Source organism: Candoia aspera, chromosome 2, assembly GCF_035149785.1.
Source record: "Candoia aspera isolate rCanAsp1 chromosome 2, rCanAsp1.hap2, whole genome shotgun sequence".
Classification (NCBI taxonomy): Eukaryota; Metazoa; Chordata; class Lepidosauria; order Squamata; family Boidae; genus Candoia; species Candoia aspera.
In genome coordinates this window covers 252,702,174-252,727,453 of record NC_086154.1, presented here as the reverse complement: position 1 = coordinate 252,727,453, position 25,280 = coordinate 252,702,174, and the positions used below count along the sequence as shown (strand labels likewise).

At 41.5% G+C, this 25,280-nt stretch overlaps 1 protein-coding gene across 1 annotated transcript in view; it reads left to right on the top strand.

Annotated features, from left to right (window-relative positions):
* The first annotated feature begins 6,170 nt into the window (after positions 1–6,170).
* RAB27B (RAB27B, member RAS oncogene family) overlaps positions 6,171–25,280 on the top strand; it is a 37,956-nt gene continuing 18,846 nt past the window's right edge. The window contains exon 1 of the mRNA XM_063295813.1: positions 6,171–6,441. The gene's annotated coding sequence lies outside the window, so the exon portion shown is untranslated. The remainder of the gene's footprint in view (positions 6,442–25,280) is intronic.

Below are 25,280 nucleotides of genomic sequence, written 5' to 3'. Positions count from 1 at the left end.
TTTAGGCTTCTGAGGCATCTAAATGGCTATTTTGGAGAAAGAGACTGGAAGAATCTGTGGTTTGGTCTCACGTACTTTCATATATTCATTTATTTGCTCAATACGTTTTTAAAATTTTCTGGTCATCACTCAATCTCATGGCACTTGAGTCACAGAGAGAGGAAGACTCCAACTTTTTCCCTTTATGCAGGGCTGCATAAACTTCTCTTTTGTCTCTTTTCTTTTCCTTTCCAAATAGTTCTCCCTATCTCAGAATCAAGGATGTCATCACTGACATGACTTCCTCCAAAATTATTCCGGAAAAAAGTGTTGGTTCTCCTATCTCTTTTAGTTGGACTTTTAGAGAAGACATCTATAATCCCCATTCACTCAACATGTTTTGTAAAGGAGAAATTCCCAGCAATTTGTGCCTAAGAACAGCATTTTTTTTTTTGACCTTAGAAATAAAAGACAAAGCATCAGGCAAGAAATAAGTCTCTTTATAAAGGGCATTGAAATCTAAGAAACTAGATCAGGTTCTACAGCAGATGATCATTTGTATTTTCAGTCCAGTGACAATGATAGAAATAATAATCATTCTAGAGACTTTTAGCAGTGCAGAGAAATTTTCTAGGGCTGAATATTTTTTTTGTTTGATTATTTAAATTTATTTTAAATTTTCTACTCAAAGCACAGTCAGGGCAGAATGTTTGATACGTCTTCATCAAAAACGTTCAGTGGTAGAAGTTGCCAACTGATCAAGTGTTTTCCTATTGCACAGAATATCCTAGTGTTGGCAGTTTTACCCAAGTCCAAGGGCAATCAAACTCAATAAAATGGCAAAATCAGTCAAAATATTACGTGATGTGGCACACACAGGAGCATGGCCCACGGAGTCTGCTGGCCTCTGTCTTGATATAGTTTTTGGATCCAAAACTTCGTAAGTTACATGTGTTTGGAGAAGCTGCATTGCAAAATATGTATTTGGGAAGAAGGGCGCAAATTCCATACGCTGAAGCAAGTTACATTTGACAACTCTTACAACTTTCATGGCAGTTTTTTAAAATGTGAAAAAAATGGACAGAGCTGACTACATTCGAATAGATCTTATTAAATTTAGAATCTGATCTGTAATCTCACCAGAAAGGAAAAAATTATATTGCGCGCCTTCTTCCTATAGGGCTTTTAGCTGTTCAGGATGGGGTCTTTTAATGGGAGGAGGCTGCTTTATTAAATGGGCCTTGAAGTAAAAGACTTGGTGAAGCAAACTCCCCTATTTTATTTTTTTTTGCATAATCAACACACACACACACACACACACACACACTTACTTCATTGAATCTAATAGCCATTTCTTTTTCTCATAGTAAAAGGGTCTTGGGGTCTATTTTACAATTTGGCATCTCAGTCACCTGTTGTCCCTGCTACAGTATTGTCTTCCATGCTTCCCAGCTAGTTTGGGTTTAAATTAGATCTTCCTTAAACACTTTAGATGTCCTTGCTGAACCAGAATGTTTGGCCTCTCTTATTTTTGACTGATTTCAGCCACACAGTACAAGCCCAGCGTGCTGTACTTTTAGTCCACTGCATTTTTTTTTCTCTCTAAAAGTATGGATGTGGTCCAACAAGCCTGTGCATGGATTAAGTGGCAGAACAAAACAGAGTTTTGACACTATCACAAACCAGCTCTCAGGATTTCTTTATGGCTGGATTCAAAGAGCGCATGTGGGCATACATGGCCATTAATTAAACCAAACTACAAACAGCAGTGAAAGACTTTGTATTTCTAGGTGTGAAGATTACTGCAGATGCTGACTGCAGTCAGGAAATCAGAAGATGCTTAATCCTTGGGAGAAGAGCAATGACAAATCTCAATAAATAGTGAAGAGCAGAGACATCACACTGACAACAAAGGTCCGCATAGTTAAAGCAATGGTGTTCCCCGTAGTAACATATGGCTGCGAGAGCTGGACCATAAGGAAGGCTGAGCGAAGGAAGATCGATGCTTTTGAACTGTGGTGTTGGAGGAAAATTCTGAGAGTGCCTTGGACTGCCAGAAGATCAAACCAGTCCATCCTCCAGGAAATAAAGCCAGACTGCTCACTTGAGGGAATGATATTAAAGGCAAAACTGAAATACTTTGGCCACATCATGAGAAGACAGGACACCCTGGAGAAGCTGCTGATGCTAGGGAGTGTGGAGGGCAAAAGGAAGAGGGGCCGACCAAGGGCAAGGTGGACGGATGATATTCTAGAGGTGACGGACTCGTCCCTGGGGGAGCTGGGGGTGTTGATGACTGACAGGAAGCTCTGGCGTGGGCTGGTCCATGAAGTCACGAAGAGTCAGAAGCGACTGAACGAATAAACAACAACAACACAAACAGCAAGCAAGCCTCATGTGATTGTTTTCTTAGTCATTCAACCCATGCACACATATAATCGCCAATAAGTGATGAGGATGAGAAGAGACATACAATGCAACTAATAAGTAACACTCTGCCAAATGTTAGAAATTTTCCAAGTTATATCTGAAGACAGATGGAGCAAAAAGTAAGAGAGGGTGAACCCCAAAGCAATACTAGAATGGAATGCAGGAAATCTCACTTGTTAGTTACTATTGAGATGCCACAGGCAACGATGGAAATGCTTGCAATCTGCAACAGAGCCTAGTTTTTCATGTTTCCTTACTGCTAATGGATCATTTTAGAAGGTGATCCTCCCAGATAGAAGGTCCCGATTTTCCAAGCAGAAGCTGGTATTTTTCTCCTCTAGTTTGCTAACAGTATCACTCATGGCCACACTAGTGATCTATGATATAGATATAGGAAATGATTATAGGCTGTCATACTTGCAGGCAATTGGAAAGTTAATGTAGAGGTTATTTTTGCAAGATGTCAATATACATGACTAACACACTGTAAGCAGAAAAGAGGGGCAGAAGATGTGGTAGCAGAAAGATGGGGTGCTTAAAGCTAAAATAACAACAGATGAACTTGAGCAAACTTAGCAAACTTAGGACGGACTGAGGAAAAATAAGATAAGCGGATTAAAAGAGATTTTGTATTATCTGCCAGTTAATTAAACAGCTATAAGGACATTATTCCTCACCAAGTCCTGCTATGCTGCCTCAATGTGGTGGACAGGCAGAAGGGGTGTTCCTGGGAAGGATAAGTGAAGAATGCTAGGAGTTTTTACCACAAATCTGAAGCTGCAAAGACAATGAGAACATGGTGTCTGAGTACTGATGGCGAGCAGGAATGGGCCTCTATCCAGGGTGGAAAACGCATGCGTAGTACTGAGGAATTAAGCAGCCATTCAAAGAGACACAGATCAGACCCGCCTTGACTTTTGGGGTTTATCTGTCTGGGTTTTCCCCAGGCTTCTTCAGTTTGTTAGGATTCTGTCTTATGTAGCAGCAATAAACACTAGAGACCTACTCCTCGTCTCAGCGTGATTCCTGACTGTTAGGACACATGGGATGTAAGAAGCATGAACACAGGAAAGCTCAACTCAGCGAAAAATGAAATAAAATGATTACAAATTGACATCTTAGGCATCAGCAAATTGAAATGGACTGAAATTGGCGCTTTCAGTCAAAAGATCAAATTGTTTACTACTCAGGACATGAAAAACAAAGAAGTAACAAGTAACAGCATTGCTTTCATTGTCAGGAAGGACAATGCCATGGTCGTAAATGCCCGCTGGTTGCGAAGTGCCCAAATGTCGATCACATGACTGTGGGATGCTGCATGGGTTGTAAATGCAAGGATTGGTCATAAAGTTACTTTTTCAGCACCACTATAACTTCGAGCGAAGTTCTTTAACTATACTTAGTGATCTCTTAGCCACATAGCTGCTAAGAGCTGCATGGAAGAAAGAGCCAGGCACATGGCTTTAGGCCCAAGATGGAGACAGAAGCAAAACTTCTTCTTTAGGCCCAAGATGGAGACAGAAGCAAAACTCAGATGGTGAAGGAGGAAGAGAGAGAGAGAGGAAGTGGGAGTGGCAACAGACAGCTTTCTCAACAGCTTGGAGAGTTGCATCCTAGAGCAACCATCCATATGCTGGATTTGCCAGGACTTCCAACCCTCTCTCCCTCCCTTCCTAAAATCATTTTAGCCATTATTTTATGGAGGACGGGTGATAGGTAGCACTCGGCACCTATTACCTTTTGTAGTCCTGTGGTAAACTATAAGGCAACATGGCCTTGTTTACTTTTTGGATGGTTCTCCTTGGAAGAAACTTGAAATGTCGTCTGTTTTGTTCTACTGCAACTCAGCTTACTCGGCAAGAATGTTCTGAGTGGGTATATTTTGTCCTAAGCTTGAAACAAAACTACTACTGCTACTACTATTCTTTATACACAACAATGTGAAATCACAGCTGCCAGTTCTTTAGCTGGTGTTGGCCTTCATTCACACTGAGTTCTTCCCAAGAACCTAGCATGTATATTTATCTTGTATTTATTTTGTATTTTAATTGTTTTAACTGTTCTATAGTTTTATTGTTGTCAGCCGCCCAGAGTCACTTGCTGAGATGGGTGCCTATAGAAATCGAATAAATAAATAAATGCTGTAATGTATCGGCGTAGTATATATGTGGATCCAAGCAGTGTGGCCTTTTGTAATTGCCAAATGTAAATATTGTCATGAGCAGATTTTCTAAGGGCTGTCCAAGGTTTTCTGGTATGGCACCCAGTTCAGGAACCACCACGGCCAGTTTATGCCATAATCTTTCAACTTCGATTTTCAGATCTTGATACTCTGCAATCTTCTCCAATTCTTTGTCTTCTGGTGTAGAAGACAATAGAAGTGTGGTATCGCCACATCAATTACCAATCTTTTCTTTTTTTCAACCACAGATAAATCAGGTGTGTTATGCGCCAAGGCTTTATCAGTTTGCATTTGGAAATCCCACAATATTTTAACCTGCTTATTTTCAACTACTTTTTCAAGCATATGTTCCCACCAATTTTTCATTACTGGCACATGGTAATTTTTAAAGATGTTCCAGTGAATCTATTTAGCAACTGCGTTATGTTATTGTTTATAATCAATTTGTGCAATCTTCTTGTACAAGCTGACTATGTGGCCTACTGTTTCTTCTGCTTCTTTGCACAATCTGCACTTTGAATTATTTGGTGATTTTCCAATTCTGGCCTTGATTGTATTAGTTTGAATAGCTTGCTCTTGAGCACCCAAAATCAAGCCTTGAGTAAAATCAAAATCAAGCTTTTAGTATGCTGCAACTCAGCTTATTCTGACATAATGTTCCGAGTGGGTGTCCTAAGCTTGAAACATGATGATGATGATGATGATGATGTGCGCATCCTTTTTCTTCATGGGCACCAACTGCATACTTCTGTAATACTTTACATATCCCATTACTGACCCCTCCAGTTGAAAACAGATTTGGGACTTATGCATAAGTGAGCTTCACCCTAGTTAATCATAAGCCAGATTTGGACTGTTCAACATGCATGGAGCCAGAAGATATTTATTCATATTTAAAGGTCAGATTGGCTTCATTGATTCAACCCTTGAGTTTGCTATGGTCACTTGAATATGAATCGAACTTACTACATGTGCAGAGACCCAGCTTTATCAGGGCATCTGATTGCAAAAAACCACAAATTGTAACCTGCTTCAGATCCTGCCCCCAACATGGGAAGGTCAGGTGCTTAAATCGAGGCAGGGAAAGTTGAGGCAGAGCCAGTATTTACTTCCTTGTCCCTCTTCTATGTGAGTAAATACCTTGTTCAGTTTGCCTACCTGAAGAGCTGGTTTGGTTTCTATTTTAGCTGTTGTCTTTTGGGTGGGAGATGCAGCCAAGTGATTCCCATGGCCATGTTTATTCCCTCAACTACGTGCGTGCGTGTGGAAATAAAGCAATAAAAGCGATGCATTTGTCAAATGCAATATGCGTCCGAATCGCAGACAAGTAATCAAAAGAGACCCGCGACATTCATTAGAGCAGATCTTCCCATTCGGAGCTTTTAAAATAATCCTCAAAACTGCGACAGCTCATCTCAGGAGACGGCGGTATTTCTTCGACTATTGAAACTTCGGTGTTGGCCACGCCAGGAACAGGAAAGCGGCGGCGCAAAGTTTCAGCAGCGCGCGGAGAGTGCGTTTAGCGGCGGCGAACAATGCGCGCCGTTGAGTCATCGTCGCCAGCTCGCCTTTCCTGGGCTACCTCCGCCACATCTGTGCGGCTGCGGGGAGGGAACGCCTTTCCCTTCCCAGCGGCCTCCGGAGGCAGAAGCCTCCCCAAGCCGAGGGCGGTGCCAAGTTAAAAGCGAAGTGACTTTTCGGCGGCGGTCCCCCGAGCCTTCCTGGCGTCCCTTTTCCCTTCGTTTCGCCCACCCGCCTTTTCAGCGCTTGCTGCGGAGGTTCCGGGAAGGACGGAAGAAGAACTTGGCGATCGGGCGTCCGAGCCAACGAAGGAGAGTCTTCCCACGCCGGTAAGTTTTTCCCACGAGGCCCGCGTCGGTGTGCCCGGTTGGGAATCGGGACGTGCCCGCAGCGGATTGCTCGGCTCCTTTGCCGAAGGGGAAGGCGGGTCCCGAGGGGCGCAGCGCGGAGGTGCGTGCGTGTTTCTGGCGCCCTTGGCAGTGCCGTTTGGGGGTGCGTGTGATTTCTGCGCGGCCGCTGCGCCAGGCTGCAGCTGTGCGTTGCAAAGTTTTCCGAAGGCAGATTTTTACGGAAAAAAGGAAAAGCACCTTGCCCGCCGCTCCGCGGTGCTCGCCTGCCACACAGCCCAGAGCCCTCGAGGATTTAGAGTGGCTTTCCCTAGCAGCCTGTTGCTGCCTGTTGAGCAGGAACTTGAAAACAGCAGACACATGGGCATGAAAATGCCCCTGCTTATTCCAGCCCCTAGGAGAAATTATTTTAGTCGATCTAAAACAACTAACTCGGAATTAGCCTCTATTCCCGTTATAAAGTGTAGCTGTCTTGTTCTACTGTTTTAGCGAGATGGCTGTGCCTTTTTAAGATAGTGATCTCTGCTGATGTGTACAGGAAGTGTTGTGGTTGCTTTAAATAAATGAACAGAAGTATGGAATCGCGTTATAGTCAAAGGTGAGGTAGGTTGTAATCCCTGTTTATGCTGCTTGGAAGCCACGCACATACTGGCTTACTGTGAATAAGGCATACAATGTATTTGCACCTGCTTGGTTCCTCCCGCTAGTCTAAACCGCTAAATATACCAGAAGCATGCTGGCTTGCTGTAGCTTTTACGAGCCAGGATCGTAAATGTTACCTTGTGCGTGGAGCTTGCAGCTGCACTTTCGAACACCGTTTTAGCACAATGCCGAAATGAGTGCGGATTGCAATGGCCACAAGAGAATTAAAAGAAGGCACAAGTTTGCCTGAAAAATGACATACGCTGATTTACATATGTAGATGCAAATTTAAAAGTAGTTACTGTAATTTAATAGAAAATGCAATACATTGGCATTAACAGGGAAGACAGTGGCCAAGTAACCAGTGGGCAATTTCAATCTGTTGTTATGATTGTTTTGACCTGTCCAGCCCTTCAGGCAGAGTCACAGAAAGTTTATCCGTCTTAGAAAAGAGACTTTCTTCTGAGTAAACTAGCATAGCATTATACTGCACGACATATGTACTCTACATCAGTTTCAAAATGAAAGTGTTTATTACTACTAACATATTAACTGTCTGATTTCAGTAAAACTTATGTTTGGGCACTTAAAGTTATAAAGAAGTTCCCACACTTAAGTTGTAATTTGTTTTAATAAAGTCTGTTCAACAAGCTGCAGTGGCAGGGCTCAGCCACAAACCATGATTTACAAATATTGTAGTGGGTTCACATGCTGCACCCAATCAACCATTTTATGGCTTAGTGCAGAGGTAGACCACCCAAGGCTCCTGGCTCCTTTGAACTCCCCGAAGTGATTATGACATGATACAGCAGAAGGAGAAAATCCCTTAAAGGCTTGAGTGACGAGTAACAAGATTAGCACTTAAATAATTAAAGTAGGACAAAATGCCCTAGTTTTACCATTTTGAATTGAAAAGCCAATCTAGGATATTAAGGGGGCATGACCGGGATGGGGAGAGCAAGGATGTCAGAAAAGTCAAGATGGGTGCTGTAACTGCAGATTCAAAGCCCCATCTTGTTTTTTTTTTAATGTTTATCCACCCTTGTGGACATCCCTGGCCCTGATTAAGTTCCAGCCCCTATTTTCATATGACTTGTGAATTCAAGAGGAGGCTGAATGCCTGTAAGTTGCTCTGAAATGTCTCCAAAAGCCAAGTCAAGGTGTTGGGTTGTCCGGAGCTTGATTAAATGAGGAACAACAGAATTGAAAAATGTGTTTATAAACAGCATTAGGAAAAATGAGGGCAAATCGTCCAAGGAGGTCCAAAGGGTATGGTCAAAAAGGTAATGATGGTTGGACATGCAGCATACATGAAAAAGGTGGAGCTTCTACTGCCCTGTCATGGCTGCCATCTTGACTTTTTTGTCTATACCCTGATACCATCCTTAGTAGAAGAACCCAGCTCTTGCTGCAAGGTTGATGATGTCTTGGCCCTTTTCACTCCCACCTAAGTTTTGCTGCTTTGGGAGTCTTTCTGGTACAGAAAACCAGACGATAAAGCTGAGTAAAGCATAGCCTGGAAATGAAACCAAATCAGCATCATGGGGACAGAAAGTAAAATTAGGGTCCTGAGGTTATTTTGATGCTGCTGTGTATACTCTTCTAACTGGAACATTATATTGGATTATAGCCTGCCCATAATGAAGTTAATAGAAATTTAACCATCTAGATTTTGTAATTGTTACTTCCATCCACTTGTACAGCTAGTGATCTGATGCTCTTCACTGATGATTCTGCACTGCTCATATCCTGCTTTCATTTTCATCATTTTATTTTCAAGTAGCCCAAACAGCAGATTTTGTAACAACATAAAGGAAATTAATGTTGTGACTTATTTTATACATCAAGGCGTTCTAAGTGGTGAACCATTTTTAGACTGCTGAATCTGGCCATCATGCATGTACATTTTAGTGACTTTTGTTTCTGTTAAGAGAAGCTGAATTTAACTTGGATGTGATTTCTGCAGGGAAAGCAGCAGAGCGACACTTTTTAAGCACATGTTTTTGTATGAGAAAGAGAAGCTGGCACTGTTTCAACCACTGCATTTTTCATCTTTGCCCTTCATTGTGTGCATTAAGTTGGGATTAACTCCTTTTAACTCACCAACAAATCTTGATTTTCTTGCAAATGAATTTTGAGTTGTAAATGGCTAGACGCATTTCAATCTAATGAAATTCTTACATTGATTTTGCTGTGTTTCAAGCTTTGCTATTAATACTCTCAAGGGAGATTGTTCTGAATTTCAGGATATTGACCTGTCTTTAAAAAGTTCCACTACAGGAGCCATTGGCAACAGATGGGGTTATCATAACTGTTCTCAGAACCTTGAAATATCAAAGAATTACAGATCCCCCCCTTTTTTCCTTTTTTTATTTCTTTTTTCTTTTGCTGTTGTCCAAAACTTTTGGAATCAGTAGGTGCCCTTGAAAGTCTTCAAGTAAAATCCTAAATAAATTCCTCTATAGTGCAGTCCAGCCTTTCTCAACCTTCTGACCCTGGAGGAACCCTTGAAATATTTTTCAGGCCTTGGGGAACCCCTGCACATTCAGGCTCAAATACAGGGCCAGAAGTTACAGAATTATTATATTCGTTTCATGGGCAGACCTGTATATTTTATTTATTTATCAAATTTTTATCACCGCCCATCTCCCCCACAAAGGAGGGACTCTGGGCGGTAGATATGCATTAACAGTGTTCTTAAGCTAAAAATAAAGAATGAGACTTACCTCTTTAATGTGAAGTTGCCCAAATTTGAAATATTTTTTTAAGTAAATCATGATCTCCCAGAGAACCCCTAGTGACCTCTCACAGAGCCCTAGGGTGCCACGGAACCCTGGTTGAGAAACCCTGGTCTAGTCCTTTGCGTGGTTACTCATAATTTTTGTCTCTTGTTTATATTTTTATATTATTCATATTCTTTTTATATTTTTCTTTTTTTAAGGAGAATCATTTTCAGTTCAGAACTGTCTTTTTTGATAAATGTGAGCGTATGCTATACTAAGGCTACAGTCTCTTGTGCATTCTGACGACAACTGCGCTTTGGATTCAAAAGGAAAAATGTAATCCTGAGTTTGCATGGGTGTGTACTCAGCCCCTCCAAGCAGCTGCATTTTTTTCTCCCTGGGCATGCGCAGCTGCCATGTGATCCTGGGGAAAGACATGCTTGGTTTGAAGTGTCCTCAATAGGAGCATGTGCATCCATGCGAGCTCCGAATTACATCTTGCCCTTCCAAGCTGAAACACTGCATAATCCTAGGAAACATGTCACGTGAAGCTCAATGTAATATTAATCCTTTCATTTCATGCTGTGTCTCTCAAATCTCCAAATTGCTGTTTCTCCTGGAGAGGAGCTCCCATGAGCAACTTTTGGGTGACACCATGTGACAGAGAGAAGGAGTTCAACCTTCTTCTACTTCTTCAACTTTGAGCCAGATAGGAGACTGCATTTAATGGAATGTGGCTTTCCCCTCACCCATTTCTTTTTGTGAAGAAGATTTGGGATATGAATTCTGTTTTATAGGATGGATTTTTCAAAGTTGCATTTTGCCTGTTTGTATTGATTTGATTGCAGCTTACAGCTTGTGATACTATGCTTAATGAGAAGCTTCTGCAAGTACTTTCCTAAATATACTGCACTGAAAGAAATTCTGTTGAAATCAGTATCTTACTCCCAAGTAAATGTGTTCAGTGGTATAGCACAATGATGAAGGGACTCAGTTCCAGATTATGCACAAGTTGCCAGAATTTGAACTAATTTTTTTAAGTAAATCGTGATCTCCCATGGAACCCCTAATGACCTCTCATGGAACACTAGGGGTCCACGGAACCCCAGCTGAGAAACCCTGGGTTAGACCATTGAGTTCCATTGCTTCATCTCACTTCTGCTGCACATGGGTCATCTATGGCTCTTGTGCTTGTACGTCTTTTTGGAGTCAAGGCTGTGGTCAGAGAAGAATAATCCATGTTGCAGCATGAAACCAGGAGATGTCAAGAGATAGCAGAGAAGGACAAAGAAGGAAGGAAGACACTGTACAAACTAATGCACTTCCAAGCCAGATCTGTCTCTCTTCCTGGGCTAGTTGCCATAGCAAAGGATGAAGAGTAACTGGCAGGGGTTAGGGATGGGAACAAAACCCCATGATTGTGACCTCTGAAAAACTTCATTTGAACTTAGGTTGAAAAAGCAACAGTTCAAGAAACATGGAGCTAACTTTATGCAAAACCTTTACCTGTTCATGCAGAGTTCAGTGAATATGAGTTCTTCTTAGCAACAGATGTGTTGCTATGGGCACTATTTGATGATTGAACACAATTCTCCTATTAAAATAGCAAAGCTAAGACATCACTGCTTATTAAAAATTTATCATGTTTTATTATTATTTCCATGTTGTGTAAGCAAGAAATGGTGGATATAAGGTAGCTTTATGAGGCAGATGCATAGTTCCATCCTCTTATGCATATGTATATGTATATATGTGTGTGTGTGAGAGAGAGAGGGGGAGAGAGAGAATGTTATGTACAGAATTGCATGACTGGCACCTTGCTCGTTTGTTTGTTTGTTTAAGATTAAAATATTGTAGCAAATAACTGAGACCATAGAGTAGAAGGCTAGAGTGTCTGAAGTTCTCTTCCAGAAGACCTCTGGGTCTTCACAGTCTGGAGTTATCTCCTGCTTTGAGATATTGGCTTGGTATTTCCCACTGCCATCATCTATGTTCACCTGTCATCTACTTCTTAACTCCGATGTATGAAAAAAAATAGGCCTCTCAGAACCTGTTCTGTCTTTCTGGCGAATAAAAGGTAAAAATACTTAAAAAAAAAAAAGGTAGCACAGTACAACCTCCTAGCTCTGTAGTAGAGATGTGTGATTAGATGACCCTCACCCTTTTCTTCTGTCCTTGGGAGACGGATCAATCTCACAAGAGATAAACAAAAATCAAATGTTATTTAAAAACAAAGGTTAAAATATAAATATTTGTAAAAATATGAAAAAAAAACCCTTTAGGTATTAAAATGAAAACATTCAAAGATAACCAACAGTAAATTTCAGATCTATTTAGATCGCAGTAAAACAGCTGGTTAAAGAAGTGTGCAAAAGAAAATGCTCCAGACCACAGGATGGTGCTGGACTGCTGCAACAGAGCAATTTCAGCCAGTATCTCAGACCAGATGCTGCAAAAAAGTTCCAAGTTATATTACAAAGCACAAGAGATGTTTAAAGACATTGCTGGTTTTTTTCATGCGCTTCCTAAATTCTGAAGAAAAAGGTTGAGATTACACAGTGTTGGAACTTGTACAGAGAAATAAAAGATGATTAGACTTGATTTAGCACCACTCAGAAAAAAAAAAGGAAATCTACAGTTCCTGGCCAGAATGGTTATCTCTAATCATATCAAATTAGTAACTTTTTCCCTGCTACATTTTAAGGAGAAAATGTTTGTTTGGGGAAGATGACACTGAGAGCCACATTTGGAAAAGTAGGCTTAGCTCTGCCCTTTTTTCTTTTTGAGACAGTGCCTTCAGTGAAGCCTGGGAGAAAGAAATAAAGGGGGCAGAGGTAATGAAAACGTCTGGAATTCTGGTGCTACCTGTCAGACTTGATATACTCTTGACATAAATGAGTTATAAAAGTTGTTTCCTGGGTTCCCCCAGTTCTTAATTATTCCCTTTTATAATTGTGAGTTAGAATTGAAAGTCCCGGCCTTTATTGCTTCAGCAATCCTTGTCTCCCATAAAGTTATCAAGGACAAATTTCATGGCCTGTAATTCCCAGAAAGTAGGAAATCCGCTGTAGATCAACTGACCCTCCCCAGCCTTTGGAACTCATGCTTATTTCGTCCCATTCAAGTGAATGGCTGCAGGAAGCAAATGTATTTTAGGAAGCTGTCTGCTAAAAACCATTGACAATCACAAAACGAAACAGCAAGTAAGTGACACTAAAATAGACCCAGTAGTATGTGTCTGCATTATTTAGGAGAGTGTGAACTCCCAAGGATATAAGGGCAAGTATAGTTGAAGTGTGGCTATCTCAATCCAGGGAAAGTTTTAGCTGGTGGACCAGCCAAAACTGAGTACATGTAGTCCTCAACTTACGACCACAATGATAAAAATGTGTCGTTAAGCAAGGCATCATGTGGCCACACCCAATTTTATGACATTTTTGCAGCTGTCATTAAACGAATTACCATGGTCATTAAGTGAATCACATGGTTGTTAAGCAAATCACGCAATCGTTAAGTGAGTCATGTGGTTCCCCATTGATTTTGCTTGTTGGAAGCCAGCTGGGAAGTTCGCAAATGGCAATCATATGACCCCAGGACACGGCAACCGTCATAAATACATGCCGGTTGCCAAGTGCCTGAATTTTGATCACATGACTGTGGGGATGCTGCAATGGTCATAATTGCAAGGAATGGTCGTATGTCACTTTTCAGCACTGTTGAATGGTCGCTAAATGAATGGTCGTAAGTTGAGTACTACCTGTACTTCTTTGCCACTGAAGCCACTTGTACCTCTGATGAAAGCTTTGAATCCAGGGGGACTCATAAATTGTTCAGAGGAAGGACAGACACATCCAGACCAGGCTGTTTCTCTAATCCCTAAATCTGGAGCCCTCTTTTCATAAAATATCTGGTCCATTTAAATCTGTTTCAGTATTGCTTTGACCCACTACATCACTGCCCACAGGCATCTATATGGCACCTGCACAACCTCTCCTGTTGTGACATAAATTGTATGAATGCAATTAATGTGTAAGTATGAGGAACTGTTCCAGCTCCAGCAAATATCTCTTCTTTGAATCTGCTAGTGCATTTCAAGATAACGTCTCCATGTGGACCAGTGAGATGTTCTTTTGAGAAGCAAGAAATAGTTACAGGAAAGAGAGATTTATCATAACTAAGAGATAAATAGTTCTTCTCACGCTTTCATGTCTCAAGATTACTCACTGTTGCTGTATGCATTACATGAATATACACAATAATTCAATTCATACAGTTAATATCAAGTCTGTTTGGTCCTCAACGTGCTTAGAATCAGAAGTGTTATGTTCATGGCTGGAGGGCTGTTTTAATGTAAATCATATTAGTAAAGTTAAATGGTTCACAGGAGACTGGAATGCTAAGGTGGGCAGTCAAATGACACCTGGAATTACAGGTAAGTATGGCCTGGGAGAACAAAACGAAGCAGGACATAGGCTGATAGAATTTTGGCAAGACAACTCACTCTGCATAACAAACACTCTCTTCCAACTACCTAAGAGACGGCTTTATACATGGACTTCCCCAGACGGACAACACCGAAATCAGATTGACTACATCCTTTGCAGCCAAAGGTGGCGGACATCTGTACAGTCGGTTAAAACAAGACCCGGAGCTGACTGTAGTTCAGATCACGAACTTCTTCTTGCACAATTTAGGATCAGACTAAAGAGATTAGGGAAGACCCACAGATCAGCTAGATATGAGCTCACTAATATTCCTAAGGAATATGCAGTGGAGGTGAAGAATAGATTTAAGGGACTGGACTTAGTAGATAGGGTCCCGGAAGAACTCTGGACAGAAGTTCACAACGTTGTTCAGGAGGCGGCAACAAAATACATCCCAAAGAAAGAGAAAACCAAGAAGGCAAAATGGCTGTCTGCTGAGACACTAGAAGCAGCCCAAGAAAGAAGGAAAGCAAAAGACAACAGTGATAGGGGGAGATATGCCCAATTAAATGCAAAATTCCAGAGGTTAGCCAGAAGAAATAAGGAATTATTTTTAAACAAGCAGTATGTGGAAGTGGAAGAAGACAATAGAATAGGAAGGACAAGAGACCTCTTCCAGAAAATTAGAAGCATCGGAGGTAAATTCCAGGCCAAAATGGGTATGATCAAAAACAAAGATGGCAAGGACCTAACAGAAGAAGAAGAGATCAAGAAAAGGTGGCAAGAATATACAGGAGACCTGTATAGGAAGGATAACAATATTTGGGATAGCTTTGACGGTGTGGTCAGTGAGCTAGAGCCAGACATCCTGAAGAGTGAGGTTGAATGGGCCTTAAGAAGCATTGCTAATAACAAGGCAGGAGGAGATGATGGTATCCCAGCTGAATTGTTCAAAATCTTGCAAGATGATGCTGTCAAGGTAATGCATGCTATATGCCAGCAAATTTGGAAAACACAAGAATGGCCATCAGACTGGAAAAAATCAACTTATATCCCCATACCAAAAAAGGGCAACACTAAAGAATGTTCAAACTATCGAACAGTGGCACTCATTTCACATGCCAGTAAGGTAATGCTCCAGATCCTGCAAGGTAGACTTCAGCAGTTCATGGAGTGAGAATTGCCAGATGTACAAGCTGGGTTTAGAAAAGGCAGAGGAACTAGGGACCAAATTGCCAATATCCGATGGATAATGGAAAAAGCCAGGGAGTTTCAGAAAAACGTCTATTTCTGTTTTATTGACTATTCTAAAGCCTTTGACTGTGCGGACCATAACAAATTGTGGCAAGCTCTTAGTGGTATGGGGATACCAAGTCATCTTGTATGCCTCCTGAGGAATCTGTATAACGACCAAGTAGCAACAGTAAGAACAGACCACGGAACAACGGACTGGTTTAAGATTGGGAAAGGAGTACGGCAGGGCTGTATCCTCTCACCCTACCTATTCAACTTGTACGCAGAACACATCATGTGACATGCTGGGCTTGAGGAATCCAAGGCTGGAGTTAAAATCACTGGAAGAAATATTAACAATCTCAGATATGCAGATGATACCACTTTGATGGCTGAAAGCGAAGAGGAACTGAGGAGCCTTATGATGAAGGTGAAAGAAGAAAGTGCAAAAGCTGGCTTGCAGCTAAACCTCAAAAAAACCAAGATTATGGCAACCAGCTTGATTGATAACTGGCAAATAGAGGGAGAAAATGTAGAAGCAGTGAAAGACTGTATTTCTAGGTGCGAAGATTACTGCAGATGCTGACTGCAGTCAGGAAATCAGAAGACGCTTAATCCTTGGGAGAAGAGCAATGACAAATCTCGATAAAATAGTTAAGAGCAGAGACATCACACTGACAACAAAGGCCCGCATAGTTAAAGCAATGGTGTTCCCCGTAGTAACATATGGCTGCGAGAGCTGGACCATAAGGAAGGCTGAGCGAAGGAAGATCGATGCTTTTGAACTGTGGTGTTGGAGGAAAATTCTGAGAGCGCCTTGGACTGCAAGAAGATCAAACCAGTCCATCCTCCAGGAAATAAAGCCAGACTGTTCACTTGAGGGAATGATATTAAAGGCGAAACTGAAATACTTTGGCCACCTAATGAGAAGACAGGACACCCTGGAGAAGATGCTGATGCTAGGGAGAGTGGAGGGCAAAAGGAAGAAGGGCTGACCAAGGGCAAGATGGATAGATGATATTCTAGAGGTGATGGATTCGTCTCTGGTGGAGCTGGGGGTGTTGACGACCGACAGGAAGCTCTGGCATGGGCTGGTCCATGAAGTCACGAAGAGTCAGAAGCGACTAAATGAATAAACAATAAAAGTTAAATGGTAGGTAGGATTGTGTGTTTTTTTTAACTGCATAATACTTTTTTCTTGTGATTGTAAATATATTATCATATATACTGATTTTACTCATTTTGTGTAATGTTAAGTGCTTTTTTTTTTTTCTTTTTCTTTTTTGGTGCCTTCAAGTCAGTGTTGACTCCTAGTGAATGCCTGGGCAAGTCCCTGCAGTTTTCTTGGCAAGGGTTTTCTGAAGAGGTTTGCCATTGCCCCCTTCCTCAGGCTGAGAGAGAGTGACTGGCCCAAGGTCACCCAACTGGCTTTGTGCCTATGGTGGGACTAGAACTCGCAGTCTCCCGGTTTCTGGCCTGGTGCCTTAACCACTGCACCAAACTGTCCCTTGCTGCTTGGTAGTACTTACTATTTTTTTTTATTGTGGTTGTAGATGCATTATAAACACTATGTTTTTTTGTCATGTACGCTAAATGTGCATAGGGGGTGGGGAAGTTTACATTTTATATAAAACAAGGAACCCAACTTTTCCATGGCTAGAAGCTACACTTCTTATTTTGTTTGACCCTGAAATCTGCAGAAGCTGGGGCCGTGTTTTTGAAGTGGATAGGCTACAAGTTCCCTTTTGTTTTCCTAGCCTACTGGGAAAGCTTTAGGGAGGATTTCTTGCATTTAGAAGGCACTTGTGGCAAAACACGATCCCTGGGAGAGGGAAGTACAATCTGCCGTTCTCTTGCAGTATCTTGCTGAGCAATTTGATTTTTAGAGAGTGTCTCCCTGCAGGGCTCACTTACCATTTCACAGCCAGGCCATGGGAAACTGCTTAAAAGCTACAGAGCTGATGCAGAAACACAGAGGCAGGAGCAAACACAGAGGAAAGGGATTATTTCTCTCTCTTTAAGAGCTTCCTGAATGTATGTGTTTGGCCCTTGCACGATACTGGAGTAGATTGGTTGCAAGTCTGATCGGGTAGGACCTGTCTTGTCTTATGCTTATGAACACTTCGACCCTAACTTGCTTCACTTCAGTTGAATCATGTTTCTCATAAAGGTGGGGGGGGGGAACCCTAGGGTTTGAAGTGGCTCTAGAACAGTGTTTCTCAACCTTGGCAACTTTAAGATGGGTGGACTTCAGTTCCCAGAATTCCCCAGCCAGCCAGCTGGGGACACTGCTCTAGAAGCAGCATGGAACACCCAGCTCAGCTTTGATCTGAAGTTGGAACTGAAATAAGGAACAGTTCTTATGGTATACAGTGATTATGCCTGCCTACAAAGAAGCAGTGTTTTACTTACTGGTTCAGCTTGTGTCCTGTGGTTTGTTCATACTGCTCCATCCTCCTGTTTTTCTCTGCGACAACAATCCTGTGAGATAGCTGGGCTGAGAGAGAGTATCTGGCCCAAAGTGTCTGAGGATGGACTTGGACCTGGTCTCCCCAGTGCCAGTCCCACACCTTAATCATGATGCCATGCTGATATATGGTGACATATGACAACTTCTGCCTCCTGGAAAATCTTTTCAAGAAATAGAAACTCCAGACATGCCAGGACCCAGGAACCCTCCTTCGTTGCATTCTTGCATTCTCTACACAAATACGTGAAAGCGTGCAAACATGACCAGCAGTGAGCAACAGTTATCTGGAAATGTAACTCTTGTAGGGTATGATGTGGCAGCACCCCACTGGCCTTTTTACATTCCCGACCGAGGGTGAAATGAAGAGAAAGGATGGGATGGGGAGCGCTGTCCTTCCTTCATCTGTCTCCAATGATCTTTTTGCCCTTATCCAGTTCAGATCTAAAACCAAATGAGAAGGGAAGATGGACAGAAATATGCCTAGCCGTTGAGTTACAGTTCATATTTGAGGTACTTAGGAGCATTTGCTCCTCATTATGGTAAAAAGTGAGCTACTTATTAGGGAAGCAGATGGGCCCAAGAGGGTTTTGATGTAACCGTTGTTGATGTCAAGCCATGTTAGACGTGGGGTGTCCAACAGAGCTTGGGAACTCTGAGGTGGGCAGCAGAGAATCAAGGGATTCTTGAGTCTGGGGAGGGAGGATGTGCGGGAAAGAGGCCCAGAGTAGCTCTGCCTTAATTGTACTAGACTTAAGTTTTGTGAGAGAATTGTTTTGGTGGGCTCTCAAGATTCTGTTCAGTTACCCTACTGGCAATAAAGATCTTTCCAGACATCCAAGTGGTTCTTGTTTCCTGAGCTTTCTAGCCCCACAAGGCTTACCAGGAAGTCATCGACATCTCTTTCAAAGAGAGGAAATAATGCAGGTATTTGGATTCCATCAAACTGCTTTGAATTCTAAGGAAGAGTTAATATTAAATTAGGTAACCCCCCTTCCCCCCCCCATGCTGGTTTGCCATTCCTCATATGAAGACTGCAGATTTCTGGGATGTCTCTGGCTTCAGGTTGGTGTTCTGTTAATTAAAATAATCAACCCTTAATCACAGATCTCAGGGTGAGGTACAGTCAATAGAACAGTTTAGCAAAGCCATTAAAAACAGCTATTAAAGTGAAACACACCCAAACTGCACTCAGTAAGATTAAGTGCGTGCATACTGTAAATACTCCTAATCTGCATCTGATTCTGAAATGAAGTCAATATCTGCCTGCTGAATCTTTAAGAAGAGATTAGGGTGTCTCAAGACTGAAGGCTCACGGCTTCATCTGTAGTGGATTTCAGTAATGCTGCTGGTTCTCAGGAGGGAGGGAGAGCATTTCAGGGAGGAGGGCAAGATAAGAGAAAACACAGTCCAGGGTGGGGAAAGAGATAAGAGGAAACCTAGTCCAGGAGGCAGTTGTTGGAAGACCAAGAGGTTCAGGATAGCCCTGCCCTAGAGCCTCCCAGGCTATTTGCCCTTAGGTTAGGTAGAGTAGCTTTAGTCTGGCAAGATTCTGTCTGTACGGTGTGAGCAAATAAAGAACTGAAGTTTGACTGGACTAATTCTTCATCGTTCTTGGGCTGGGCCTGACATCATCTGAGCTGTAACAATGAGAGGTCTCAGAATATTTTAATATTTGGGCAGAAGGAAACTGGGAGATGCCGTCTCTCACATGCTGAAGCCCAGCTACTCATGGCATTATCGTTGTTAGCATCTTGGATTCTGATGTGAAGCATGTAAAGAAATTGTTTTGGTTTTAATGGGATTTTATTGGAATTTTATCGTGTATTTATTTGAGTTTTTATTGTATATTTATTCTGTGTTGTAAACCGCCCAGAGTCCCTCCGGTCGGAGGAGATGGGCAGTGACAAATTTGATAGATAAATAAATAAATAAAATATTAGGAGCCAGTGTAGTTCTTGTAGTGGGTATTGTCTATGCTCCTGCTACTGTACTTTGGTATCGTTCTGAAGGCCGGGTCCTTATAGAGCCCACTGCAGTAATCTAGGTGGGAAGCTCCAGAATTGCAACTATAGCAACCAAATGGCCCTTGGCCAAGGATTGTTGTAGCTAGTGGAGTCAGTCAAAGCTAACTAAAAATGCTTCAAGCCACTAAGACTGCACAAGTATTCAGTGACAGGGTTGAATGGGGAACTCTCAGTCTACGTACAGGTTCCTGCAGTCCCATAAAGGGTTAGTCTGATCAAAGGTGTACCAATCCGCCAATCCTTCATCGTATAAAGACTTGGCCTCCATTAACTGGATCTCATGTAGCCTTTCCCATCATCCTGGCAGTATTTGATCACCTACATTGCTATGGCTGGCTTTTATGGTAAGGAGAAAGAGGACTTAGCCTCATCATATACCAATGACACCCAATTTGAGATAGAAGTCTCAGCTTTGTTTTGTGGTGGTGAAGGCATTGGACCAGTAACAGGGAGAGTTAGGATCTAGTCTACCTGCAGGTATGGAAACTCACCAGGTGACTTTGGACTTTCAGACCAACCTATCTCACAAAGTTTCTGTTGTGGGGAAAAATAGGAGGAGGGAGCACTGTGTACAGCACCTTGAGCTCCTGTACACACACACACACACAAATAAATAAATAAATGAGAAATGTTGAATTATGCCATGGTTTATATATCATGTAACCTTTATTATTGACTGGAAGGATGTCTGTAATATCCTGTAAATTCTATCTGCTGTTCTAGAGTCTTTTAATCAGGAAACAGAAGCTGTGTGTTCTGACGTATTGATCTACTTCAGTCTTTAGGATTGTTTGAAGAAACAGAAAGCTATAATTGTGTCTTATGATAATATACAGTTAAAAGTTGGATGTATACAGATCACATTATAATTTCAATTCTTGAAAACTAAAAGGAATGGGGTAAAAATTTGTATATAAAGAAATGAATAAATTATAATGGCTTTTTGATAACCGGAAGCCAACTAAGCTTTTGCTTTGACCGTGTTCTACTTGCTGTTTGTAACTCCTGCAATCAGCCTGGATGATTCAGTGAGTTTCCGGGGTTGTAAGTAGGTAATTCATATCTGCTTTTTGTATTTCTAAGTGCCCTAATTGGCTTAATCTGCAGCCACTCACCCAATCAATTCAACAAATCTAAATTCACTTCGGGTGGATTAAAAAAGAGGGGGATTGTATTTTTGTCTGACTTAAGGCAAAGATGAATTCACCAATGGTTTAAACACATTCTGTGGGGGAAGAGATTGATCAGAAAGATGAGCTTTTAAAGATGGAGCTGTTAACAGCAGAGATTAGGCCACAGTGAGGCTTGGAGCAGCAGTTCTTTTTGTCGGCAGAGTGGAAATGTTGCCACGCTGTTGTGACCCCTGCTTATTAAAAAGGAATGATGAATTAGCCATGAAGCTTACTGGAGAAAAGGCAATGAGTAAGGATCCGAGTCCCTTCTCTTTAGTATCCATTGTCAGTTGGGAACACGAATGCAAAACTGACTGCACCTACATGAGTGTTTAAATTCGTATGTCAAATAACAGGCGAGCCTGAAGCAAGAGCAAGTGAGAAATAACATTGGAGGAAATGGGCTAATCTAGGAAGTTAAGGGAGGAAGAGATAAAAGCTTCAGCAGTTGCCAGAAAGGGTTTAAGGAAACAGAAATATTTTATTCCTCTACAAAGCCTTGTTTAACGTTGCTGCATTAAAGCCACAGTCTTCCATTTGGGCTAGAATATCAGTCGAGAATTTCTCCAACTACTTTCACAAAATCATCTAAAAAATGTAAACAGGCCTCAATGCTGAAAGCATAACAAAAATCCAGCTCTGTTTTTTTTGTTTTTTTTTTAAAGAAGGACACTTCTTTAAAAAATATGGAGTATGAAACGCTACTGTTCAACACAGGTAGGAGATACGAGACACTTCAGGGTAGCCTAGAGGGAGAAGAACAGTCCAGGGTATTTTATCAGGTGTAGCTTGTCAAGAACACCTCTTCTGTACCCTTCAATTGTGGAAGGGGGAGGAGGACTTCAACGGTGCAGTCACAGCTGCATCTTGAATTTTGATCCCCCCTGCAGAAACCCCCACTGGTCACTCTACTTGGAAGGAAATATATCAATTATATGTAATTTAAGAATGGGAATAAACTATTGCTAACAATTTTCTATAGCTAATTTAGTAACTCCATTTTCACTACGGTGTTACAAATGAGATGATGCAGAGATCCTAGCCTTGGGCTCTCAAGATGCCAGGTTAGGGAAGGCTGAGATAATGCTTCCAATATTCTATAGGTGGCTGGAAAGAAAGGGGGTGATTATGTTAGCACAGGTTAGGTAAAGGTAAAGGTTTCCCTCGACGTAAAGTCCAGTCGAGTCCGACTCTAGGGGGCGGTGCTCATCTCCGTTTCAAAGCCGAAGAGCCGGCGTTTGTCCGTAGACACTTCCGGGTCATGTGGCCAGCATGACTCACGGAACGCCGTTACCTTCCCGCCGAAGCGGTACCTATTGATCTACTCACATTTGCATGTTTTCGAACTGCTTGGTGTGCAGGAGCTGGGACGAGCAACGGGAGCATAATCTTCTCACCTAGTTAAAACCAGGTTTTAAAAGTCCCATTCATGGGTGGTATTGTGCTTTGCACCTTTCTCATAATAAAAAGTAGATTCAGGTCATCTTTGTTTACTTTGAGACATCAACCTGCAGGGGGAGAAAATAATTATCTTGGCTGATACAAACTACATTCCTCTGAAGAGCTGTACAATAGAAATACCAACAAGGCTACAATTCCAGAGGAAATGTAACTTGGCAGCCTGCATCGTACCCTTCTCCATATTCGCATGACATAATAGGACCCACACTTCTAAGAGGCCGTCTGTTGCTTTTATTTCCCCTGAACTACCTTTAGCCATGAAAGGAGAGGTAGGGTCAGAAATGGAAAAGAAGGACATAGATAGTTTCCTTGGAGTTAAAGGCTCCCCCTTTATAAACTTCTTGCTAAGAAATAGTACTGTTTTTCCTGACCCTGAAAAAAGAGACAACATCTGCCATACTTAACAGGTCTGGAAATAAAAGGTGTTCAGGGACTAGTATGGCAATCGGAGGCTGGTGGAACAGGTATAGAAACTCACCAGGTGACTTTGTAATGTCACATGTAATCCTAAGTCATGGTTTCTTCCAATGAATAAACTATGGGTTCACATAGCATACTATCATTTACAAACCACAGTAGCTAATGCTGTATGAGAAATAGCCACATTTGGCCTTGGTGCATTGTGTAAATCAGGTCATAATCTAGCTGCACCAGTGGTGGTAAGCATGAGTCAAAGCACGCTGAGCAGCTTGCAGAATAAAATGTTCTTCCATACAAAAACAGCAACCCAGAAAACATTCTGCACAGATAGTATCTTAAGGAGGCCAGTCTAGAACCTTTCTTCTACAGTACCAAGCTAATTTTCTATCTGCAAGGGACTAGGTCTCTGAATTTTTTAAGTCTCAGTAGGAGTCATTGCTCATGTTGGCTTTTGCTTGTAGTCTGAAGAAATGTAGATACAGTTTTATCATCTTCAGCGAGAAATTAGGGACAACTCATACTTTGCAGAAGGAGGAACACGGCAGGATGGAGAACATCCAAAGCCAACTCTGAAGTAGGCTGGTACTTGCCCATCCTCAACCTTCTGGTTGTGTTTTGAGAGTAATTTCAGATGAAGAATGTGTTATTTATTGCACTCTTTCTTGAGAAATAAGAATTATTTTCTTATTTGTAGAATAAAAGTCTGGGCAACAAAAAAAGTATCTAATGTACAGTTTTATTTCTCCTCTTTCCCAAATTTGAAAGATTCTATTGAGATTGCTACAGCTTTCAGTCTTAAGGTCTGCATAATTACTTTCTGAGATTCCACCAGGCATCATTTGTGGTCTCAATGACCGTCAATATCAGAATCTTCCTTACAGTTCCCTCAGTCATCAGAAGTAAATAGGCAAGGAAACCTAAGACCATCACAGTTAGAACTACCATTTTCCCCTAGGCCTCTCAAGCCAATGTCAGCTCAGTTCCCATGCTTCTAACCTGGTCCCTGCAAACTGAAAAACTCTCCTTCAAATTGATAATTCCGTTCAGAACATTAAATTGGCATCTCAAATCAGATCAATCTAATGTCTAAATAAAATTTTTAAAAGCCCACAACCACTGAATATGAATAGAAGCATCCCACTGGCCTCATTTGAGTCAAAGACGTTCAATAATATTTGATTTGACTTTTTGATTTGACTAAGAAAGGTTGATGGTTTGATCAAACTGCCTTTAAATTGAATCTCTGAATCCATTTTTTGCACAGCCCTGCTTTTATTTGGTTTCCTTATTTCATGATCATCATTTTTTGGTATTTGTTTCCATTTAATATGACTGGTAATTTTTTTCCCCCCTATCTATAGATATGGGCCAATGGAGAATACTACTTCGTGCATTGATGAAATAAATTCTTGTTTATGAAAGTCTTTGCCATATAAGTGTAGTTAGGGTTAATGTGCCAAAATATGTGACAGGCAGAAATCCACATTATTATTGTGGTGCCAGTTATCCCTTTGTTAAAGAAATAACTCTGCCAGAGAAAGGCAATTATCTTTATTATGCATTAAGATTAATTACTTGAAAGTAATCCAGATCAAAGATATGAAAATTTAAACCTTCATTGTATGTATGTGAGCACAGATTAGGCCTGTGTAAATTAACCTTGAATTTCTGATGCAACAACGATCTGATTTGAGCCATTTCTAAATCTGAAATTAAATTTAGCATTCATCCATATATAGGCCATAGTGAGGAAGCATCAAAATGCTTGCAGCTGCTTCATATTTTTGCAGAATGGGATAAAAAATTACAGAGATGTTAAACCATTTAGGGGGTTGTGAAATCTTGTGAAACTTTCACCAGACATTTGTGATTTTACTCCAATAACACTTTGAAAATTTTCCTCTTCCACCTTTTTCAAAGCAGAGATAGCAGGGATGAGGAAAGTATAGCACAGTAGCTTCCGAATTGTCACTGGCAAAGCATTGAAGCAGGTGTCTTCCCCCAACTTAAATAGGAAACTTTCAGAATCTCTTTTGAAAAACATCAGCTTTGCTGCTCACTATAGCTTGCTTTTCTGGGGTGCCCAGAGGGGTGGCATTGCAGGTTAGTTCGGCTCTCCTGAGAAGGACCTCCTCTTCTCCCATTCAGGTGCCGGGATGTGAAAGCTACACAAACTGAATTTCTCTCCCCCATGTCATGATTAGAGATACTTTCCTCCTTTGTGTATACACATCCTGGGAATGGATGTGTGC